This window comes from Plecotus auritus (assembly GCF_963455305.1).
Source record: "Plecotus auritus genome assembly, chromosome: 7".
NCBI lineage: Eukaryota > Metazoa > Chordata > Mammalia > Chiroptera > Vespertilionidae > Plecotus > Plecotus auritus.
The window spans coordinates 32,561,189-32,582,784 of record NC_137774.1 but is presented as its reverse complement, the minus strand read 5'-3'; the positions used below and the strand labels follow the sequence as shown (position 1 = coordinate 32,582,784).

At 53.9% G+C, this 21,596-nt stretch overlaps 1 protein-coding gene across 1 annotated transcript in view; it reads left to right on the top strand.

Moving 5' to 3' along the window:
- RAB11FIP4 (RAB11 family interacting protein 4) overlaps positions 1-21,596 on the top strand; it is a 105,400-nt gene that overhangs the window by 33,146 nt on the left and 50,658 nt on the right. The window lies entirely within an intron of this gene.

The following is a 21,596-nucleotide window of genomic DNA, read 5'->3' as shown; positions in this document are numbered from 1 at the left end:
AAGTGTTCTGAAGAAGGAAGGGGAACGGAGAGTTCGGAGAGTTCGTATAGTAAAGATCGCCTTCTCGACAGGAACCGGTCCTGCAGTCCTAGCCTCTGCCTTGGCCAGAGCTGTGATCCTCTAGATAAGGCACGTCAGGTGGTCTGGATGCGGGAACATTCCTTCCTTAGTCCTTCGGGGGATGATCAGAGGCTTATCTGGAAGGCTGATGTATGTCCAGGCATGGAGGCAGGACTGGAAAGTTCAAAAGTTTATGTTCCCAGGCTAGTTCGAACAAGAATAGAAGCGTTGCCTCAAGTCTCAATCTACATGATCTTCGTTAATTTAGCAGCTTGACTATAGTGACTCCATTTTATTTCTTCACCCTCTTCCTCATTATTATTGTCAGTTAGTTATAAAGGACAGAACTCAGGAACAGCCAAATGGGAAGTCTGCATGGGGCCAGGTATGGGGGTGGGGGTGGTAGCGAGACCCCGTGCCTTCTCCAGTGCCCGCCTTCCCCGTAAGCGTGCTCACCAGCCTGGAAGCTCTCCGAATCTTGAATCTCGTTGTACAAGAAGAGTTTTTATAACCCCATCTCCGGCAAAAGGGCTGCCTGTCCTTAAGGCAATATTGTTTTCCAGAATACAAAATCTGGGGGTGGCAGGAAAGCAAAGATCACGTCAGTCGAATTTCAGCACCCCCGGTACTTCCCTCATGTCCTCTCTCAGGACTTCGCACGCGAGTAGGTTTTCGTTCCTTTTGGGATAAGCTCCTTCTGCGTGAATTCTTTTCTGCCCTCTGTGTGGGTCTGGCCTTCCACGGCGGACAGCCTTGTTCATGAGCACCCAGTAGGACAGCCTGTTTGACCTGGGCTCTGTTCCTCACCCCGGGCTCCCGTGTGCTGGCAGGGGGGTGGGGTGGGCGGGACAGTTCAAAGGTCAGCCTGCTGGTCCAGTGGGAGCCTGTGGTGATGTATCACGACAGCCTAGAGGCCCCAGGCCCCGTGATGTGAATGAATCCCCTTCTGCCTCGGGCTCCTATCATGTTTGTCTGTGGGCTCCATTTGGCTAAAGGCCAGGAGGGGGAGACCACAGCGGCTCCTGTGTGTGGGGAGCAGAGGGGGCCGGCCTGAGACAGGTCCTAATCCTGTAGGCCCGGCCTTCAGGGCCCAGCTGTGTCCCAGCTGTCCCTTAGGGTCAGCTTAAGGCTGATGACAGCCTGGATCACCACTTTGGCTTCCCAGGAGCCATTGGGGGACGGAAATGTGAGGAGTGGTTTGGGGAGTGTGCAGGGATGACACATGATGGGACAGCAGCACCCCCTCCCCCCGCCCCTCCCGCCCTCAGATGGGGCAAGGGACCTCTGATGTCACCCCTGGATGAGTTCGTAGTTAAAATAGGGAAATGCTTTCATGTTGGCTGGTATAAACAGTGGCAAACCGGGCATCCTGGGGGCACCCTGCCCTACTCAGCCCTGTCCCCCGCCCTGTGAGCCCCCACGGGGGGAGGGGGGGGCGCCTACACAGCAGGGGCTCTCAGTCCGCTGTCCAGACTTGCAGGCCGATACGAGTCCATCCAAAGCAGGTGGCACCTGTGACGTGCCAGTTCTTGAACTTCCTGGATGCCACCCTCCCTGCCTGCGTCCCAGAGCCTGTGGGGCCCTGGTACAAAAAGCCTCTTTGAGGGCTTGGTAAACCCATCTGTGGGGCAGGTTTTCCAATGCAGGGCGTTGGGGTGTGATCGGAGGGGATGCTGGGTGTCTCTGGGGTCCGTGAAGGGGTGTCCTGAGCCTTAGGTCCCAGGAAGCGCCCTGGGAGTCCCTCTGAGGCTGGCCTGCTCAGCGGCTGCCCACGGGCCTTCTTTTCCGCAGCCCCAGCGCACATGGAGCGAGGGCATGGGCAGGCGTGGAGAGCCACCCCCAGGCCTCACAGATGCGGCGGCAGTGAGGTGAAACCTGCCCCCACACGTGCTGTAAGGTCCTGGGCCCTTGGTCATTCTCCCGCATTTGCTGATTAGTGGGAACCCTGTAAAACAAACAGGGCCGCCCGGCTGGTGTGGCTCAGTGCTTGAGCGTCGACCTATGAACCAGGAGGTCAAGGTTCCATTTCTGGGTCAGGGCACATGCCCGGGTTGTGGGCGCGATCCCCAGTGGAGGGCATGCAGGAGGCAGCCGATCAATGATTCTCTCTCGTCATAGATGTTTCTATCTCTCCTCTCCCTTCCTCTCTGAAATCAATAAAAATATATTTTTTAGAAAAAAACAAAAAAAAAACCAGCCCTAGCCAGTTTGGCTCAGTGGATAGAGCATCGGCCTGCGGACCAAAGGGTCCCGGGTTGGATTCTGATCATGGGCACGTGCCTCGGTTGCAGGCTCCTCCCCGGCTGGGCCCTGGTTCAGGGCGTGTGCAGGAGGCAACCGATCGATGTGTTTCTCTCACATTGATATTTCCCTCTGTCTTTTCCTCTCTCTTCCACTCTCTCTAAGAACCAATGGAAAAATATCCTCGGGTGAGGATTAACAACAACAAAACAAACGAACAGGGCCAAACCACCTGCTCCTCCTGTGTAACCACCACCTCTGCAAATGGTGTCACCATCCATCCAGCCCCCAAGCCAGAAAGTCATCCTTGACCCCCCGCAGCCAGCCTGAATCCTCTGGTACCCACCCCTTCCTCTCTCTCCCACTGCCGCCTACTGGCTGTCTTCATCACCCCAGCCTTTCTCTCTCCACACCCACATTCCACAGTTGCCTCCGGATCTTCCTAAGGAGCTGCTCCCAGGATGTCACCACCCCTTCTGTGGCCCCTCATCACCAAGGGGATAAAATCCATCTTCGGCTCCTACCATTTCTCACGGCACATCTCACACCCTGGAATTGGTAGCACCCATCTGCTTCTCGTGTTCTGAAAAAGCTACGTTTTCTCTTGCCTCTGAGACTTTGAACATGTTGTCTTTCTCCTGGATTGTCCGCCACCCACGGTCGCTGGGCGAACTTCTGCTCATCCTTTAAGTCTCACATAGGTACTTCTTCCTCCGGGAAGCCTGCCTTGGTTCCCTCTGTCCCAGCCTGCCCTCCAGCCTGGAGGACGGCCTACGCTGAGTTTTCTGGGAGCCCTGTGCCCTGTATCAGTGCCTCACCTCACCCTCCAGAATGGCTCCCCTTTTCACGGGGCCCCAGAAGGCGTCCTCTGGGGAGAGTGGTTTGGCGTTTCAGGGCCCTGGCCTGAGGTGTCGGTCCCTGTGGAGCCTGGCTGCCGGGGTGCACAGGCTCAGGGAGGGAGCATTCCTGGGGTCCAGTGAGCCATGGCTTTGCTCTTCCAGAGAGAGGCCCCACAAAGCCACAGGGACTGGGTCCGCAGGGCCAGGGCGCTCCCTGTCAGAGCCTGAACAGGATTCTCAGTAACGGTTCCTCATCTGAGAGCCAGGCTCCCGCCGCAGGACGGGCGGGGATGCAGAGCAGGTCACACTGCGTTAACAGAGACCGAGCAAATTTACTTTCCTCCAACTTTATTTAAATCCACTTTCAGGAAAGTTGTAAGAGAAGTACAGTGAATACCCATATATCTGGCACCCTAGATTCATTCACCCATTGTTAGCATATTGTTACTTCTTTCTTCCTCTGCAAATGTGTATGTTTTTACTTTTTTTTTTTTTTTTTTTTTACTGGCTCATTTGAAAGTTAGCTGCAAACATTCTGACACTTTATTCTTTTTTTTTTTTTGACTTTTTTTTATTTTAATAAATCTTTATTCAGATTATTACAATTGTTTCTCCTTTTTCCCCCCATAGCTCCCCTCCACCCGGTTCCCACCCCACCTTCTGCCCTTACCTCCCCGCCACTGTCCTCATCCATAGGTGTATGATTTTTGTCCAGTCTCTTCCTGAACCCCCCATACCCCTTTCCCCCTGAGAATTATCAGTCCACTCCCTTTCTATGCCCCTGATTCTATTATATTCACCAGATTATTCTGTTCCTTAGGTTTTTAATTCACTTGATTTTTAGGTTCACTTGTTGATAGATATGTATTTGTTGTTCATAATTTTTATCTTTACTTTTTTCTTCTTCCTCTTCTTTAAGAATACCTTTCAGCATTTCATATAATACTGGTTTGGTGGTGATGAACTCCTTTAGCTTTTTCTTATCTGTGAAGCTCTTTATCTGCCCTTCAATTCTGAATGATAGCTTTGCTGGGTAGAGTAATCTTGGTTGTAGGTTCTTGCTCTTCATCACATTGAAAATTTCTTGCCACTCCCGTCTGGCCTGCATAGTTTCTGTTGAGAAATCAGCTGACAATCGTATGGGTGCTCCCTTGTAGGTAACTAAATGTTTTTCTCTTGCTGCTTTTAATATTCTCTCTTTGTCTTTTGCCCTTGGCATTTTAATTATGATGTGTCTTGGTGTGCTCCTCTTTGGATTCCTTTTTTTGGGGGTTCTGTGCGCTTCCTGGACTTGTAAGTCTATTTCTTTCACCAGGTGGGGGAAGTTTTCGGTCATTATTTCTTCAAATAGGTTTTCAGTATCTTGCTCTCTCTCTTCTTCTGGCACCCCCATAATTCTGATGTTGGTACGCTTGAAGTTGTCCCAGAGTCTTCTTACACTATCTTCAACTTTTTGGATTTTTTTTTTGCTTTTTGCTTTTTCGGTTGAGTGTTTTTTGCTTCTTTGTATTTCAATTCTTTGACTTGATTCTTGTGTTCTTCTAGTCTGTTTTTGGGTCTCTGTATAATATTTTTTATTTCAGTCAGTGTATGTTTAATTTCTAGTTGGTCCTTTTTCATATCTTCGAGGGTCTCGTTATATTTATCGGCCTTTTCTAGGATATTCTTGAAAAGCCTTATAACTGTGGTTTTGAATTCTATATCCAGTCATTTGTTTTCCTCCATTTCTTTCGTTTGTGATCTGTTTCTTTGACGCCGCATTTTCACTGATTCCCTGAGTTGGTAGGGTAGATTTGTGTGCTAGGTTTCCTATGTGGCCCAGTGGGTCTGCCTCCCCAGTTAACCTGAGGTGGACACTCTTGGTGCACCCCTTTGTGGACTGTGTGTACAGCCTTGTTGTAATTAAGTCTTGACTGTTGTTGGTATCACTGGGAGGAATTGACCTCCAGGCCAGTTGGCTGTAAGGATCAGCTGTGTCTATGCTGGGAGAAGTTCAGTGCTGGAGACAGACTTATAGGATTAGACTTGCCAAATTGCAATAGCCTCTCTGCTCAGCTTGGGTGGGGTTGAGTCTCAGGGCGGAGCAGACAGCCTTGGCTTCCTGTCAGCCTTGCCCTTGCACGCACGCGCACGCCTTCAGACCTCTGCCTTCCCCGGCTCCCGAGTCTCCACCCGAGAATCCAGATTCCCCCCACAAGAGCGTGGGTCCCCAGGGGATCGCCTGGAACTGGGGTTCAGTGCAGTCAGAACTGGGGCTCAGTGCAGTCAGGAGCTTCTGACTGCCTTCCACTAGGGAAAGCCTGTGGCAACCTCCACAGCCTTTGTGCGCACTGGCATGCGTGCGCCTTCAGACCTCTGCCTTCCCCGGCTCCCAAGTCTCCGCCTGAGAGTCCAGATTCCCCCCACAAGAGCGTGGGTCCCCAGGGGCTCACCTGGAACTGGGGTTCAATGCAGTCAGAACTGGGGCTCAGTGCGGTCGGGGGCTTCCTTCCCCCTTCCGCCAGAGAAAGTCCGCCAGGCTCTCAGCCGCCCTTCCTCTCTGCGCGTACAAAGACCCTTTGCCATACCTCCAATTCTCTGTGAGCTTTTCTCTTTCCTTCTAGTTGTAGAATTTTCACTCAGCCAGCTTTCCTGTGGTTCTGGATGGTGTCCATTCTGTCTTTTCGTTGTAGTTTTGAAATTGTTGTGCGAGGCAGCAGTTTAGGTGCTTACCTATGCCGCCATCTTGGTTTCTCCCTTTATTCTTTTTTAAAAAAAAACATATTTTTATTGATTTCAGAGAGGAAGGGAGAAGGGGAGAGAGACAGAAACATCAATGGTGAGAGAGAATCATTGGTTGGTTGCCTCCTGCATGCCCCCTACTGGCGATCAAGCCCACAATCCAGGCATGTGCCCTGACCAGGAATCGAACCGTGACCTCCTGCTTCATAGGTCAACACTCAACCATTGAGCCATGCCATCTGGGCAAGACACTTTATTCTTAAACACTTGTCCATTCCTGAGGGCAAGGATACCCTCCTGATACCATTATAATAATCTGGACAAAACAACAATATGGTTATCATTTGTGGAAAATTTAACATTGACTCTATATATTATCTATAATAATAAAAGCATAATATGCAAATCGACCGAACTGCCAAACAGCAGAACGACTGTCCGGACGACCACTCTATGACATGCACTGACACCAGGCCAGCCAAGGCAGGTGCGATGCAATTGGTCGGGGGGCCCCTGCCATCGACCCACGATCACTCCACAGAGGGAGGCCCAGGCCACTGGCCAGCAGGGCAATCAGTCAGGGCGGGGCAGGGGGGGGGGAAGGGACTCCACGATTGCCCCAAAGAGGGAGGCCCAGGCCACCGACCAGCAGTCTGCGGTGGGTGGGTAGGGGCCTCCCTCTGCAGGGCAATCAATGGCGGGGCTCCTGGACTGGGAGAGGGTGCAGGCCAGGCTGAGGGACCCCCCACCCCCCGCCCCTGCCCCGAGTGCACTAATTTCGTGCACCGGACCTCTAGTCTAATATAAAATCCATATGCAAGTTTTCCAATATTTTTATAGCTTTTTTAAAAAATCTCAGATCCAATCCAGGGTCACATACTACATTTAGTTGTCATGTCTCAGCCCCCCCTTTTTTTCATCCTTAATGGCATTGACATTTTTTTTTTTAATATATTTTATTGATATTTCACAGAAAGGAAGGGAGAGGGATAGAAAGCTAGAAACATCGATGAGAGAGAAACATCGATCAGCTGCCTCCTGCACACCTCCCACTGAGGATGTGCCCGCAGCCAAGGTACATGCCCTTGACCGGAATCGAACCCGGGACCTTTCAGTCCGCAGGCCGATGCTCTATCCATTGAGCCAAACCGGTTTCGGCGGCATTGACATTTTTTATTAATTCAAGCCAGTTGCTTCAGAGAATGCCCCTCAGTTTGGATTTGTTCTTATTGATTGCCTCAGAGTCCCCAGCTGCAAAGCAGCCAGCAAACAGGGTGTGAAGGAGCTCGGGGATCACCACAGGCAGAGGGCTTGTCTGTGTGGGGCAGAGTGTCCACTCCTTGGCACCTGACCCCAGAACGGGGAGGAGGCAGCAGGCCTTGGTCCTCGCTGCCTCTGAGAACGTGCTGTGGGCCTTGTGAGTGTCTGGTCAACCCTGGCACCTGGGTAGCAGCATGAGGAGACATGAGTCCTTGCTCCATAACCGTGGCCACATCATCGTCTCAAATCTTTGCACAGCTGCCCTCCTCCCATCCTTCAAGTTTCAGCACAAATGTCACCTCCTCAGAGAAGCCCTCCCTGACCACCCATCTCAAGGCACTCCTCCATCCCCCATCCCCGTCACTGTCATAACACCCCGCACATTTCCTTCAGAGCATGCACAGTCTCAATCATCTGGGTGTGTCTCGTCTGCCCCCCAGAACCCCCACTGGACTGTAGCTCCATGAGTCAGGGACTTTGCCTGCCTCTGTTACAGCTATGCCCTCCGCTCCCAGCACAGGGCCTGGCACGGAGACACTGTGGGTACATATTTGCTGCACAGCCGATGGATGAATCTCAGATGTGGAGGTCTCCTCTGCCAGGGCAGGACGGGCAGATTTTCTTCTATCTGGGAGCAGCTGGGAGCAGCTGGGGGTCTCCCCAAAAGGCTATAAACACCCCATTCTGGGCCTTAGAAAGGAGCTGGAAGTGGGGGTGACCGGTTACTCTGACCACCAGCTCCTGCGTGTCTGAATCCCTCGGGGGCTGACGCAAATGCAGACGCTGACTCAGCAGGTCGAGGGTCAGGGCATCTCCTGCAGGCCCCCAGGTGGTGATCCTGCTGGTCAGGGCCCATACAGCAGAGCTCTCAGTGACTGTGGGTCCTGCCCCAGCCCCCCAACAAATGCCACGGGAAGAGCTAGACGGTCCCTCCCTCTGTGCCTCCTTCCCCCTCCTCCTGCCCTCCCCTCACCTGCAAGTGCTGTTTCTAGTGGTGACTGTCACCTCCCCATGTGTGAGGCCTGCTAGGTTTCTGTCTCCACATTTCGGCTGCGGTGACAGACAGCACAGATTCTCTGCCAGAAGCTGCGCTTAGCCACTTGCTCAGCTTCTGCTGTTTTTCCTTTTTGCTCCTCTCATTAAGGCCGACTCTTGGGGACACTGTGTCTGCAACCTTAGGCCCAGCTGCCCTCCCCCACCTCTGCCAGTGCCCGACGGGGCATTTGGAACTGGCGCTGCCATCCAAACCTGGAGGCTGAGGGTTTTCCAAGCTTTGGATTAGGGAGAAGGCATGTATCGGCACGCCTGACTGGCCCACGAGGCAAAGGGTTCATTTAAACATGGCGAGAGCATGAGCTTTAGGATCTGTGGGTCCTGGGTTTGAATCCTGACCCTGTCACTGGTCGGTGTGGCCACCTTTTGCAAATTACTTAACCTCTCTGAGCCTCACTTTCTCCCCTGCTAAATGTAGTTGTAACTGGTGTCTTCTTCTCGGGGTTATTGCAAAAGTAGAAGGCATGGAAAGCACTCCGTGCAGTGCCTGGAAATGCTGGAATCTCTCAAGTCACAACGCATCAATTGTGAGACACATCACATAGGTTGAGTGAATACCTTTTGCCCCAGAGTTGTCTTCCACACCTGCATCCTGTAACCCACCTGCTGCTCCAGCACAACCAGGAAATCCAGCCCCTGGCACATTCCCAGGAATTGGGCCCACCCCCGGGTTAACTATTCTCCAGACGGGGCAGGGCTGAGGGCGTGGCCGACCTGCTGCGCCTCAGGGAGAATGCTCAAGGGCTTTATCAGAGGTGAGCAGCGGCTCCCACCCTGACATCGCTGCATTCCTGACAATACCAGTGGCCGGTGAACATAAGACGCCGCAGAAAGGATTCTGGAGACAGCACTCCCAGTGGGGGCCCCAGGCCAGTTGTCCATCCTCCCCAAGCCTCTGTGACGACCAGCCTGGGCAGGAGCCCCTGCCTCTGTGCCTTGCCTGCCCCGCTGTGTGCTCGCTCTCTGTCTCCAGCTGGACCGAGAGGGGGCTCTGTTAACCCCAGGGGCTGGGAAGCTGAGCATCTTCCCATCTCTGAGGCTGTTAGAACCCATTTCAGAACAGCCACCTTTACCACACCCAGCCTGGTCTTCTTCCGGTGCGATGTGACTTGGAACATTCTTGCTCTTCCCACGGGGATTTTATTTTTCTTTCTTTCTTTTTTTTAATTGATTTCAGAAAGGAAGGGAGAGGGAGAGAGAGATTGAAACCTCAATGATGAGAGAGGATCATTGAGCAGTTGCCTCTTGCATGTCCCCTACTGGGGATCGAACCTGCAACCCGGGCATGTGCCTCTGACCTGAATCAAACATGAGACCCTTGCCGAAACCGGTTTGGCTCAGTGGATAGAGCGTCAGCCTGCGGACTGAACGGTCCCGGGTTCGATTCCGGTCAAGGGCATGTACCTTGGTTGCGGGCACATCCCCAGTGGGGGGTGTGCAGGAGGCAGCTGATCGATGTTTCTCTCTCATCGATGTTTCTAGCTCTCTATCCCTCTCCCTTCCTCTCTGTAAAATATCAATAAAATATATTTAAAAAAAACAAAAAACAAACATGAGACCCTTCAGTCCTCAGGCCGATGCTCTAGCCACTGAGCCAAACCGGCTTGGGCTCCCACGGGGATTTTTAAGGCCCCCTGAGACTTGTGGGAGGGCCAGCACCCAGGCGGAGGCACGTTGGGGCCTTCAGGTGCTGCAGTGAGTGTCACCTGAGGCCGGAGGCAGGGGCACCGGGTCCTGGATGGACAGGCAGAAACTCAGATACATGTGAGAGGGGAGAAAGTCGCCCGGGGACCTGCTAACCGCATTCCTGTAGATTCTCCATCCCTAATATCCAGTTCCCTGTCAGAGAACACTGTTTCCTTTCACCTTCTTGCAAAACCCACTCCCTGGACGGACGTTTTGTTTTCACTTCCTTGACTTGGCGTAAGGCCACCCTACACAGAATGTGTCAGCCTCTTTAACACTGCTATTGGTAATCGTATCCGATTTGCCGTCTTCTTGTACACTTCGATCCAATACATTCTTTTGGGGATTCTTACACCCAAACAAGGTCCCTCCTGGTGAGATTGTATCCTTTTCTCATTGGGTAAGAATTGGAGCATAACTACTCCTGGCTTCTTTTTTGTCTTGGTAATTAGGAAACTTGGTGCCAATGGTGAATCGACAATTTTCCGTTTAGTTATCTGCCTCCTTTTTTCTGTATGGTTTATTTCATTAGTTCAACGGTGGATGTCTTCTTGGTAAATAATTTCACAGATGTCAACAACCACAAAACCGAGCGTGGGTGGTCAGGAGGGGCTATTTGCAAGGGTTAATCCAAGGAGGGGGGCTGCAGGAGGGAGGAGGCTAGGAAGGGAAGAGGGCAGGGAATGTGGGGACATGGCGAGCTTCTCCGGGGTTAGGCTAAAGGGGATTTTTACAGGGGAGAACAGACCAGCTGGGAAGAACCGCGTGGGGAAGGGGAGATGCAGTGGCCTGGTCCGCGGAGCTCCGGGTAGACCAGAGAAGATTTCCAGCCTGTGCTCAGGGCTGCGAAGAAGAGCTGAAGGCTGGCTCAGGCAGGTTCACAGACCTGAGGGAAGAGGGAAGTTTAATCCAAGTTTGGTTAACGAGCATTTTGTTCGGGCAGGTGGCAGGGGCCAGCAGTTGGAGGAAAGAGTGGAATTCGGAGGGTGGGAAGTGTTTGTTCCTAGGTATCCCTTTGTCTGGACGGCACCCTCCTGGGGGTAGGGACCGTCCTCATCCATTGCTCTGCCCCGCCCAGTCCTGGCCGGCCTGAGTGATGGCCAGTGTTTGTTGACGGGAGGAATGAGGCCCTCCCTGGGAGGTCCAGGAACAAGCTGACTATTCTCCCACCCCCTCCCTGAGGGGTCCCGGCTTCTGGCTGTGACCCCACCCCCTCCTTCAGGGGATTCTAGCTCTTCCCTAAGAGGGTCCCCAGCTCCCAGCCTGCCCCACACCCCTTCTCTGCAGGGCCCTAGCACCCCCTCTCCCCTCTCTCCTCCAGAGGGCGCCCAACTCCAGGAAGCACTGCTGGTTCCTGCTCCCACCCGTCAGTTTTTCCGGGACCAGGGCAGGGGCAGGGTGGAGGAGAGGGTGAGGACAGACCCAGAGGGAACATCGGGGCTGCAGCCCTGGGGCGGGAGTGGGCAGGGCAGGGCCCCTTTTGTTGTTCATGGGGCATGATTGACTGCACCCTTCCTGTTGCCTGGACCCTCTCTCTCACCTTGTCTCTCTATTTCTCTGCCTGGACCCTCTCTCTGTCTTCCTTGTCTCTTTCTGACTCTCTCTCTCTCTCTCTCTCTCTCTCTCTCTCTGTCCCTGTTTCTGACTCCATCTCTGTGCCTGTCTGTCCAACCTTTCACCCTCCCCCCGCCCCCCGTCTTTCTCTTGTCCCACTCCATCCCATCTCTCTCTGGCCTTCTGATACCCCCAGTCCCAGCACAATGAGGCCTTCCAGTTGGACCTAGGTCTCAGCAGGAGCCAGCACAAGGGCTGGGGGGAGGGGGAAGGGGGAAAGGGGAAGGGGAGGGCGGGACAGATGGAGATGGAATGTCAGCCACGCACAGGAACTTACCTTGTCAGATCTCCCATCACTACCCCCCTCCCATCCTGTCTAACCCTACCAGGTAGGTACTGTTATACCCATTTCACTGATGAGGGAGCTGAGGCTCAGACAGCAATGAAATCGTTGCCCAAGGTCTCAGGCCTGCAGGGTGCAGAGCCAGGACTTGACGCTGCACCTGCCTGCGCCAGGTAGCTCAGATGCCCGGCTCTGCGCCCACTTTTCCTGCCGCGTCTCGGGTTCCCAAGCCTCTCCTTAGTGCCCTTACCCAGCAGCCTGGGAGAAAGGACCGGGCCTCACTTGCCCCAAGGGGTGTGCATGGCGTCAGAGACAACTTATCAGAGCGTCTGCGTTGCTGGAGGACAGCCTTTCACCCAAGGAACAAAACCAAGTGTTTCCGGAGCAGTGTGAGGCCCGGCCGGCCGGGGCTGGAAGCACAGGTCCCCGGCCTGTTCCCGCCAGCCTTTGGAGCCCTGAGCTTGGCAGTGACCTGGACATAGAGGGTCCTGAGCCAAAGCCTACGTTGGGTGGAGGGGCCGGTGGCAGAGCCCCCAGGGCGGGTGGTTGAAAGGTGTTCCTCAGAAGGGGGTCCTCTGCAAGGGAGTCTGAGAAATGCATCAAGGAGCGATGAGCCCGCCTCTGGGCTGCAGGACTTCTGGGCCTGTGCCCTTCTGCGCCCCCGATCCCCCGACCCCATCCCCCGTCGCTGTCGCCTGTCTTACTTGCTCCTGGAGCCCTCCCTGCACCGGCATCTTTGTTACAGAAATGTGGGCGCCACTGGTCCTGTGGTAGCCCAGGGTGTGGTGGGGACGTCTTTGAGACATAGCTGCCCCTTGTCCTCAGAGGAAGCAGCTTGTGGCCCTGTGACAGCAGTGGGGTTTGGTTAACAGCTGTTCCCCAGGGACCTATGGATGCGGCTCATCCATAGCCATGTGTGTCCGGCCCCTTCCCTAGCCAGGGTCACCAGCGCCACCACTCCCGGGGCACTGCTCCTGTTGTCGCCCGCAGAACCGGCTCCGCTGGGAGTGGTGTGGGGGCAGCCTGTGCAGCCAGGCGTGACGGTCCTTGTCCCAGCCCTAGCATTGTCCAACTTCTGCAACAGCCTCTCTGTTGACTTCCGGTCTCGTCTGCCCCCTGTGGTATCTCCTGCAGCCCTCCTGTGGGTCAGGTGTCCAGTCCTGCCTCACCAGCGACCGGAGCAGTTCACAGGTGCCCTCCAGCTGTGCAGGGCCTGAGTGGAGTCCTGCCTCTGAGGTGGACCGGCCGTGTGGTCTTGGGCAAATCACTTCACCGCTCACTCAGGGGCCAATGTCCTCACCTGTAAAAAGAGGATAAAATACTTACCCACCAGGTTATCATCTTTTTTATCATTAGATACAGAGCTTCAGGAGGCGAGAGGTTGGTTGCCTCTTATTCCACTGCTAGAGGCCCGGTGCACGAAATCTGTGCACTGGAGGGGGGGGTCTCGGGACCAGCCGGCGCCCTCTCGCAGTCCGGGACCCCTTGAGGGTTGTCCGCCTACCGGCTTGTGGCTGGATGGCCTTCTGCTGCTGCACGGCCTGCTGCTTGAGCTTCAGCAGCTGCTGCACATGCACGGGCTGGGCCACCAACGTCTGTCCTGCGAGCACCATCAAGTGGGTGAGTCAAGCTCGGAGGCAGGCTCACCCTGAGTCCCCTGCACTTCCCTGAGTCACTGAGTTGTTCAGACTGACTGCCTTCTACAGAGAACGGCACTGGGATTGGGCCTAAGCCGGCAGTCGGACATCCCTCGGAGGATGTAGCAGTACGCCGAGCGGCAGGCGGCCAGGGAGGAGCCCAAATCTGGACTGGCGCCACACCGCTCATGCTCATCCCAGCCCGCGGCTCCTGCCGCCGCCGCTCAGTAGTGCTGCCACGGAGTTGGGAGAGGCCCCTGCCATGGCAGCTGCGCTCGCTAGCCATGAGCCTGGCTTTTGGCTGAGCAGTGCATCATAGTGACCTGTCGTTCCAGTCGTCCCACCATAACAGGCCCTTAGGCTTTTATTATATAGACTAGAGGCCCGGTGCATGAAAATTCATGCACTGGAGGGAGGGTCCCTCAGCCTGGCCTGCCCCCTCTCACAGTCCAGGAGCCCTCAGGGGCGGGAGGCAACCCGGCCTTCAGGGGAAGGCAGTGCCCCATCACACCTCTGCTGCTGCCACTGCCGGCAGCACAAGCCTCAGCCGGCCCTGGTTACCTGAGCCTTGGGCGGCCCTGGGCGCTGCCATCTTGTGGCTGTGGGCACTGCCATCTTTGAGGGCGTGGCAGTCAATTAGCATATTCTCTTTTTATTGGCTGTGGGTGCTGCCATGTTTGAGGGTGGGGCAGTCAATTAGCATATTCCCTCCTTATTGGCTGTGGGTGCTGCCATCTTTGAAGGCGGGGAAGTCAATTAGCCTATTCCCTCCTTATTGGCGGTGGGCACCGCCATCTTTTGCGACAGTGTGAGGGTCAATTAGCATATTCCCTCTTTATTAGATAGGATGTGCCCGGTGTCTGGCATGTACTTGGTCCTGGTGAATTTTTGTTAAGTAAGTGAGTGCATGTCAGTCACTTTGACCGGCAGCTTCTCTGCAGCTTCTCTCGCACTTCATTGGCTCACCCAGGACTTCCCAGCACCGCCTGCCCTTCCTGCTTCTTGGCTCTGCCTGTGTCCTCTCTCCTGGAACTCCCCTCTGCTCTGTTGGCAGCACTCATTATTTTGGGGACGGCTCAGCTGCCACCCTAGAGCCTTTCCACCCTCTCCCCACACCGGAAGCAGCCTCCTCCTTCCACACTGACCCTCCCCCATGGCCCCACACCTCTGCCTGATTGGGGGGTGGGGCATCTCTGTTGTTCTCCAGGGCGGGGGTGGAGGGTTGTCACTTTTCTGCACCCTCTTGGGGCCCCCAGCCTGCGTGGTGCCAGGTGCAGCGTGGAGCTCAGGCAGGAGGACGCAGGTGGACTGGAGCTGGTGGCGGTCACCGTGCTCCTTCCAGCCCTCGCGGTGCCCTCCACGCAGGGAGGAAATCACGGGCAGGAAGGCCAGCCCGGCCTTTCCAGGCGCAGGCCCCGCTGGGCTGGGAGGGACCGAGAGTTTGTGGAATGCCTGGCGTGGGGTCCACGGGAACACTCGTCTGTGGGTGTGGAGGGAAGTAAGCACAGCGGAGACCCGTGTTTTGTCCTGGATCACGGGACCCTTCCCGTGTAAGTGGGCCCTGCCTGCTGCCTGGGAGGAGGCGGCGTGGCTTCCCAGGAGAGCGTGGACTCCGGAGTCAGAGGGGCCTGGGTCTGAATCCCAGCTCCTTCCTTCCAGTGACACTCTGGGCAGGTGGGGTCACGCCTCTGAACCTCAGTTTCCTGCCTGGTGCCCTCTCAGGCTCGCTGTGAGGACCGGGGAGGGTACAGCCTGGGCCGTAGGCAGGTGTGACGGACACTGACAGGGACAGGGCTCTGGAAGTGGGTGCCTGTCGGGATTACTCCTTTGCTTCTATCTTCTGGCAAAGAGCCATTAATTTCTTTTTGTTTGTTAATCCTCACCTGAGGATATTGATTTTTAGAGAGAGTGGAAGGGAGGGGGAGAGACAGAGAGAAACATCGATGTGAGAGAGACACATTGATTGGTGGCCTCCCGCATGCGCCCCAGCCGGCGCCAGGGATCGAGCAACTGAGGTACGTGCCCTTAACCGGAATCAAACCCGAGACTCTTCAGTCCGGAGGCCAATGCTCTAACCACTGAGCCAAACCAGCTAGGGCAGAACCATTAATTTCTTGAACTTCTTCATTTTCTCTCGCCTTCCATCATTCCCGGTAGCAGGTGGCTTTCTCTCTGGGACTATTTTTTTAACAGAAAGAAATGTGGAGGTTTTTTTTGTTTTTTTTTTTTAATTTAATAAATCTTTATTGTTCAGATTAATACAATTGTTTCTCCTTTTCCCCCCCATACCTCCCCTCCACCTGGTTCCCACCCCACCCTCTGCCCTTACCTCCCCCGCACTGTCCTCTTCCATAGGTGTATGATTTTTGTCCAGTCTCTTCCTGCATCCCCATACCCTTTCCCCCTGAGAATTATCAGTCCATTCCCTTTCTATGCCCCTAATTCTATTATATTCACCAGTTTATTTTGTTCCTCAGATTTTTAAATCACTTGATTTTTAGGTCCACTTGTTGATACGTAGATATGTATTTGTTGTTAATAATTTTTATCTTTACTTTTTTCTTCTTCCTCTTCTTAAAGAATACCTTTCAGCATTTCATATAATACTGGTTTGGTGATGATGAACTCCTTTAGCTTTTTCTTATCTGTGAAGCTCTTTATCTGCCCTTCAATTCTGAATGATAGCTTTGCTGGGTAGAGTAATCTTGGTTGTAGGTTCTTGCTTTTCATCACTTTGAAAATTTCTTGCCACTCCCGTCTGGCCTGCATAGTTTCTGTTGAGAAATCAGCTGACAGTCGTATGGGTGCTCCCTTGTAGGTAATTAACTGTTTTTCTCTTGCTGCTTTTAATATTCTCTCTTTGTCTTTTGCCCTTGGCATTTTAATTATGATGTGTCTTGGTGTGGTCCTCTTTGGATTCCTTTTGTTTGGGGTTCTGTGCGCTTCCTGGACTTGTAAGTCTATTTCTTTCACCAGGTGGGGGAAGTTTTCTGTCATTATTTCTTCAAATAGGTTTTCAGTATCTTGCTCTCTCTCTTCTTCTGGCACCCCCATAATTCTGATGTTGGTACGCTTGAAGTTGTCCCAGAGGCTTCTTACACTATCTTCAACTTTTTGGATTCTTTTTTCTTTTTGCTTTTCTGGTTGAGTGTTTTTTGCTTCTTTGTTTTTCAAATCTTTGACTTGATTCTTGCGTTCCCCTAGTCTGCTGTTGGGACTCTGTATAATATTTTTTATTTCAGTCAGTGTATGTTTAATTTCTAGTTGGTCCTTTTTCATATCTTCGAGGGTCTTGCTAAATTTATTGGCCTTTTCTAGGATATTCTTGAAAAGCCTTATAACCATGGTTTTGAATTCTATATCCAGTCATTTGTTTTCCTCCATTTCTTTAGTTTGTGAGCTGTTTCTTTGCCTCCGCATTTTCTCTGCTTCCCTGAGTTGGTAGGGTAGCTTTGTGTGCTAGGTTTCCTATATGGCCCAGTGGGTCGGCCTCCCTAGTTAACCTGAGGTGGACACTCCTGGTGCACCCCTTTGTGGACTGTGTGTACAGCCTTGTTGTAGTTAAGTCTTGATTGTTGTTGGTATCACTGGGAGGAATAGACCTCCAGGCCAGTTGGCTGTGAGGATCAGCTGTGTCTGTGCTGGGAGAAGTTCAGTGCTGGAGACAGCCTTATAGGTTCAGACTTGCCAAATTGCAAAAGCCTCTGTTGTCAGCTTCGATGGGGCGGAGTCTCAGGGTAGAGCAGACAGTCTTGGCTTCCCATCAGCCCTGCCCTTGCATGCACACCTCCAGACCTCTGCCTTCCGCAACTCCCCTGAGTTTCTGCCTGACAGTCCAGATTCCCCCTGTAAGAGTGTGGGTCCCCAGGGGCTCGCCCGGAACTGGGGTTCAGTGCAGTCGGAACTAGGGTTCAGTGCAGTCAGGAGCTTCCGACTCCCTTCCGCTAGGGAATGCCTGTGGCAACCTCCGCATTCAGCTTTCTCTGTGATCACTCGCGTGCATGCGCCTCCAGACCCGCCGCGGCTCCCCCGGGTCTCCGAGTCTCCGTGTGCCTTTCTCTCTACCTGACAGTCCAGACTCCCCCTGTATGAGCCTGGGTCCACGGGGTTTCGCCCGAAACTGGGGTTCAGTGCAGTCGGAACTGGGGTTCAGTGCAGTTGGGGGCTTCCTTCCCCCTCCCGCCAGAGAAAGTCAGCCAGGCACTCAGCCGCCCTTCTTCTCTGCACGCGTCTCCGTACCTCAGCCCTTTGCCGCTCCTCTGATTCTCCGTGAGCTTTCCTCTTTCCTTCTAGTTGTAGAATTTCCACTCAGCCAGCTTTCCTGTGGTTCTGGATGGTGTCCGTTCTGTCTTTTAGTTGTAGTTTTGAAATTGTTGTGCGAGGCAGCAGTTTAGGTGCTTACCTATGCCGCCATCTTGGTTTCTCCCCCGAATGTGGAGTTTTTAAAAATCACTTAATGGGAGCTATTATGCATGACCAGTAAAGAACAACACTGCTGTAAACCTGGCTCAGTCATGTGCTGAGCCCCCAACACCCACAGCTCCCACCCATTTCTACCTGCAGCCATAGCCCCTTCACTCATGGACCCCTACCCACCCGATACCAACCCCCACTGCCCATGGACCCCCTACCCATGAATCCTCCCACCCATGGACCCCCCACTCATGGACCCCCCAACCCATGGACCCTCCCTTGAGCCCCTACCCACTGCTTCCATCCACCTCAGTTCCCCCCGCCCCAACCTCACAGCCCCACAGCCCCACAGCCCACCTGTCTGATAAATACCTTCAGGCCGTTTGTCACAGAGGACCAAGTGCACGGTTGAGGCAGGAGCCCCCTCCCCATACAGAAGCCTGATCCTGGGCCTGGCCTTGGACTCTCCATCCCGTTCACACCTCCATCCTCTCACCACCCCTCAGCCGATCCCCATCCCCAAAGTACACAGCTAAGGGCCACCACAAGGTTACCCATCCCTGCTTCCAGCCAGTGGTCAGACAAAAGTAGTGGGTTCAGGAGTCCTCAGAGTTCGGTGTGCTGCTGTCCCTCAGGACGGCCAGAGAGGGCAGGGCGCCTTGGCCAGGGAACCCTTCTTTCCCCTCCAGAGCAACTACAGGAACCGCTGTTACCAACATCCCCTGTCCTCCCTGCTCAGAGTGGGACCGGGAGGTCGCCTGGGAGCTTGTTAGAGCTGCAGCCTTGCAGGCAGACCAGACCCTCTGAACCTGAACCTACATTAACAAGACCCCCAGCCACTCATTCACATGCTCATTAAAGCCTGAGCCACACTCTGGGGAGTCCCTGGTCTCCACCTGGTAGCTGCTGGAATCACTCTGTAAACTTTAAAAACACGGATGCCCGGGTCCCACACCCAAATCCAGATTTAATTGTTCTGGAGTTTGGCCTGGACATGGAGCGTTTTAGAAGCTCCTCGGGTGATTTTAGCTGCAGAGGGGTTGGGGACCATTGCTCTGTCTCATTGCTACACCAATAAGGTGGCTGCTGGCCAGGGCATGGATGGGCGGCCACAGATCAGGAGCTGCCACTTGGGAACATGCAGGGAAGCAGGCCTTGGAACTGCCCCAAGGAGGCACAGGGACAACAGGCACGGTCCCAGGTCCCACTGGCTGGTCGCAAAGCCTGGCCCAGGATGGAAATTCCCAGGCTCTTAGAGTCACTTCCTCCACACCTTCTACTTGAAAAGTCACCTTCCTGGACCCACCCCGGCCCTGGTCCTCAAGCCAAGGCCTCTGCTGGGTTGCGATCGGTGCGCTCCTCTGCTCTGACTTTGCTGGCCCTGGCTCAGGACGTAGGCACGTGGTCCCCGAAGCCAGAAATGATAAATCCCCGAAGCCAAGCCGGGAGTGCTAACCACTGAGCTCATCCCATTCTGTGCTGAACACCAGCGGGGAGGCAGCTCTGTGTAGCGGGGAGCCAGGCACTCCAGGCAGGCTAGGTCTGCGCTCCAGCCCTGCCGCTTGCCAGCTGTGCCCCCTCACCCTGACCTGCAGCCTCACTGGGCCTCAGTGCCCTGATCTGTAAACTGGGCACAGCAGCACTGCCCTGCTTCAGGCTGGTGTGTGGATGAGTGAGATAAAGAAGGCGAGGGAGCCCCAAGCAGTGTCTGGCACGTGGTGGGCACTAGATCAGAGTTAGCGGGGTTTGCCGAGGGCACTCACTGTCACCCACTCACTCATGCGCTCACTCACGCACGCTGGGGTTAGGATTAATTCCGAGCTCTGCTCACTAGGGAGGCAGAGTCTCTGGAAGCCAGGTGGCCATACAGTGTCACTGCAGTTCAACTTCCCTTTGCCCCACAGTCAGAGGCTGCTGGGAACGCCGCCACTCTCAGTCTCCAAAGCTCAATTTTCATTATGCCAATGTCCATTTATGCTCAGAGTTCACTTTCACTCTCTGGAAGAAATTACACTGAAAATCTCTGCATTCTGGTCTAAGAATATCTTCAGTCAGAAGCTTTTCTGGTTTTAGTATCAACAAGGTCACTTCCTTGTGGGGGAACAGCGTTAAAGCCGTTAGGGTATCCTTAAACCAATAGTTTTCTAGAATTCAGAAAGCTGTTTGTTTTTTTTTTTTGAGATAATCCCCTTCCCCCCTTCACACCCCTAGTCTTTCTCTTTCTCACTTAATTCTCTCTGAGTGGTTCTGATGGAATTGGAAAATTTGGCCCAGCATCTAGGTGTCACTCACCATCAAAATTGGCTCTGGGGCCCAGTCGGTGTGGCTCAGTGTTTGAGCATCGACCTATGAACCAAGAGGTCACGGTTTGATTACTGGTCAGGGCACATGCCCAGGTTGTGGGCTTGATTCCCAGTGTGGGGTGTGCAGGAGGCAGCCAATCAACGATTCTCTTTCATCATTGATGTTTCTATCCCTCCCTCTCTGAAATCAATAATAAAAAATATATATTTTATTTATCTATTTATTTTTTAATTGGCTCTGGGGACTGAGGAACTGAGTGAGCCGCTGGAGCCTGCGGAGGGCACTGCACCCCTCCTCCCACCCCCACCGCTCGCTCCCAGTGGCCGGGGAAAGGCAGCTCCAGGACCAGGCTTTTTCTCTCCTTTCATCCAGGCTGTGATAGAATCTGCCCTGAGCGGTCAGTGCCCGGCCGGCTCTCGGGGCCCATTCTAATGAAGGTAACTGAATGCCAGGCAGCTGAAACTAGCCCTTTGCAAAACAGCAAGGGAGGGCTGTCCTTGAGGGCAGAGCCTGCCAGCTCTTGTTTGCCCCAGCCTGGTATAGGGAAGGCAGAGGGGCCCAGGAAGAAGAAGGGGACAGAGAGCAGGTTTATTTGGGGTGAGCTGGGCTGGCTGTCAGGAGTTGGAAAGGCAGACAGTAGATTTGGGTCACAAGGGTGGGGGTGGTGAAGGAGATAGTCAGATTAACCAGGATTCAGATGCCACATAGCTGGGGCTCAGGGCTCTGGACTTGGGACCCTTCTTTTCAGAGCTTCTCTTCCCGCCCCACCCCCTTCCTTCCACCCTCGCTTCCTCAGCTAAGAACCCACAACTACAAAGCTGCCCTTGGGTGGACACATGTCACCGCTGTCCAGGGATCCTGTCCCTAGACTTGAGAGGTCTGTGGCAGAATAGAAAGGGCTTTGGCAGGTTACTTAAGCTTTTTGAGCCTCAGCTTTCTCACCTGTGAAATGGGGAGAGTAGGTGCATACTCTAGTGGGACCAGATGTTGTGGGACCCCAAGCTCTTACAGCACATGGATTTCTCTTTAAGGTAAAGGATCTCAATGTTTCCTACTTTCACAAATTTTACAAAACTCATGACCAGGTGAGCACACTGATCATGTGGTCCCTCCCAAGCACCTGAGGGTCCTAGAAGTTCAAGCTTCATTAGCTTTATGGGAAATCCAGATGTGTACACGTCTACCTGGTAGGACTGGGAAGGACCAAATGAGCCAATGTTGGTAGAACTCCTTTAACAGTGTCTGGCACGGAGTAAGGCCCCCGAGTTAACTTTTCTTTGGGTTGCCTCTCGGGGTTGCCATGAGTATGAGATGTTGCGATGTTGTGCATGAAGCACTGAGCAGGGGGCTGGTGGAGGCTGTGCCCTTGATATGCTCATTCATGAGCTCACCTCGTAGTTTGTGCTCACCAGGGGCCGGGTGCTGTGCTGGGGCCCAGTAGTCCCTCCTGGAGCTTTCGGTCTGGGTGGGTTTCCAGGCCGTCAG